Below are 3,088 nucleotides of genomic sequence, written 5' to 3' on the forward strand. Positions count from 1 at the left end.
GGCGCGCCGAGGAGCGATGCCGGGCGCAGCGGGGATTGTTGGACAGACTGTGCGAGACGCAGGCCTGGCGGGGAAAGGGGCGAGCAGCGACACAGGGTGACGGCTGCCCCACGTCGGGGCATGGCCGGACGCGGCGGCAGCGGGCCTGCACGGCGGGCGCGGAAGGTCAGCCGCGAGGGCACAGGGCCCGGCCCTTGTCTGCTTACACGCCAACGAGCCGGAGCATGAAACAAGTCACAGCGTGCAAGTACAAGTCCGAGCGTGCGACTACGAGTCACAGCACGCGAGTACAAAGCGTGCGGGTACAAGTCGGAGCACGCAAGCCCAAAGCTTGCAGACGAGCCGAGCCAGGAGGGGTGGCCGCCCCGTGAGGCGAGGTCACAACTCGAGGGGATCTGGGCACGTCAGGGAGTTGCTTTGAAACCAGCGGGATGAAATTCAGCAGAGACGAGGGCGAGGGGCAGAGGGAGCCTGGCGCAGGCACCACGTGCCGGCGCTGCCGGAGAGGCTCCGCGGGCCACAGGAGCGCCAGGAGCCGGCACGGAAAAGGCAGGCCTCACCGAGGCCCACTGACGCGCCGCAGGAGGCAGAGGCAGCGATTCTTCCTCCTGCGCTGCGGGGCCCTCGGCAGGAGTCCTGCGTCCCGTCTTGCACGCGGCACGGTCAGAAAGACATGGAAACCTGTCCAACGGCAGCGGGGACAGGGGCCCGGGGAGGCCTGTATCCCCATCGCGGGGGGTCTCCAAGACCAGGCGAGGCCCCGTGTCTGGGACAGCCTCAGTTTACTGACCCGGAGATCCCTTCCAGCCCTGCTGCCTGGATGACCTGTGGTGTGTCTGCACCTGCCGAGGGTGCCAGACAACAGGAAGCCCTCCCAGACCAAGGGAGGAGGAAAGAGCACGGCGGGCGGGAGAGTGGAGGCCCCCCGGGCTCCAGGACAGGGCAGACGGGGACCCCGGTAGGGGGAGGCCAGGGGGGACATGCAGCGCCTGGCAGGAAGGAGCGGGGGTTGCAGGGAGCCCAGAGACGGGGCTGAGGGTCACTCAGAGCCATTGGGTGCCTGCAAGGAGCCTGCAGAAACTGCCCAGCAAGCTTCCCAGCCTGGCTGGCAGGACCCAGCTCTGACACCTGCCTCCCCCTGGGATCCCCCTGCGTCCTCGTTGCCCTGCACCGCGGGGTGGTAGCAGCTGGCATCCCCGCGAGCCCCTCAGCCCCTGGCGGGTTTCACAACCAGCCTCTCCGGGCCAGGACATGGTCCAAGCCCAGCAACATCCACTCCGGTTCCCTGCTGCTGTGAAGCCAGGTCCCCGCAGACCAAAGTCTGGCCCCCCCCAGCCCCCAACCCCATCACTCTCCCATGCTGCAGTCACCTGGGCCCCGGAGGCAAGGTCGCTGCAGCAGAGGACTGAGCGCCAGCCCTGCCCCAGGCACGGCCAGAGCGGGAGGGCTGGAGCAGTGTTGCCCCCCAGCAACTGAGCCCTCAGGGCCGGGCCACGAGCCATGCGCCAGCAGCTGCACAAATGCCCAGAGCAGCTTAGAGGTGGCTGCACCCAGCCACGGACACGGCACCTGGGCCGTCGGTGTGGCAGGGAGCACGGCACAGAGGCCAAGCACCGATGCCATGGTGAGGAGCGATGTGCAGACAGAGCAGCGTGGAGCCGGGAGAGGGTTTCGCCTCTGCCGCAGCAGCACCGAGGCACACCGGGATCCCCGTGGGCATCTGGGGTCCATGCACTTGATGGGAGGCCGCAGCCTGGGCTGCTTACCCGGCGAAGTCCAAACCCTCCCTGGGGCTGTGCCAGGCCAGGCAGCACAGCCATCTGCCCTGTCCCATCCATGCCCTTTGACACCTCCCAGCCCTGGGCCAAGTCCTCAGGTCCTGCCTGGGGGGCGTCTCCAAAGCATAAAGGGAAGCTTCGCCTTTCGCCGCCTCTGCCTGACCGGCTGCCCCAGCCCCTCAATCGTGGGCCCTCTCACACAGTGACACCCACGAAGCCCGACGCCCAGCGACAGCCCCTCGTGTCCCACCACCCCCGGCACATGCAGATCGCAGCTCCGGCACTGCCACCTTGCAGGCCTCGCCAGAGCATGGCTCCGTCCAGCTGCTGGTGGCCAGGATGGTGAGGGAACAGGTGGGCGCAGGGCTGGGGCCCAGCGCCCCATTGCAGGACCCGCGCTGCCCGGAAGAGCGGGACATGGGTGTGCTCCAAGCCCCAGCAAGGATGAGGCCTCAGCTATGCATGGGGCCCCGCTCTGATGGGGGCACGAAGGGGGCCTGGGATCCCCAGCTGGTGTGAGGACAGCCGTGTCCAGGTTTGTCCGTGGCCGCCAAGCTCCTCATCATGCAGGACAAGAGCCTGGCAGACTATTTGATGTCCTCACGATGTCGCGGTGTAGACCGCCAGTCTCTATGGGTCACCTGCGGATGGCGGCCAACGGTGAACGTGCACCCCGCACCCCCGATGGGGTGCAGGGAGGGAACTGAGGTTAAATCCACCCCCAAAGGGGTGCGTCCCGCTGGTCATCGTCGTCAGTCGGCGTGTTGCTGCGGCAAGGGACGACTAGCACCAGAAGACATCAACTAAAAACAGTCTGGAGAAGGGTAGCTCGTTGGCATCCGGCGCTCGATGTCTTCCTGGCGGTTTTCCAAAAGGCTAAAAGCTAAAAACCTAAAACCACCATGGGGCCGCCACTGGGTAGGGCGACCAGTGCCTAAGCACCACGGGCCATGGCGAGGGGGCCCACGGGACCAGCACCACAGAGCCCGGTGGGGCAGGGGATGGCAGTGACCGTGCCGTGGTGATCCCTGGAGACCTGCACCCCTTGCAGACAGACACAGCCCCTCACACCCAGCCCAACCTGCCCACACGCTCATAGGTCACTTCCCAGGAGGCAGTCCTGCGCCCGGGCACGCCGCTATGGGGGCACACGGACATGTGTACACATGGGGGCACACGGACACGGGGCACGTGGACTCCCTCTGCCACTGGCCCCTGCACTAATCGCCTGGTCCTGAGCAGGACAGGGCAGTGGGGCCCAGCCCAGTCCAGCCCCTACCTACCCCCCAGCTGTCCCCCAGCCCCTACTT

Source organism: Gavialis gangeticus, unplaced genomic scaffold (genome assembly GCF_001723915.1).
Source record: "Gavialis gangeticus isolate Ggan-Ray unplaced genomic scaffold, GavGan_comp1, whole genome shotgun sequence".
In the NCBI taxonomy this organism is placed as follows: Eukaryota; Metazoa; Chordata; order Crocodylia; family Gavialidae; genus Gavialis; species Gavialis gangeticus.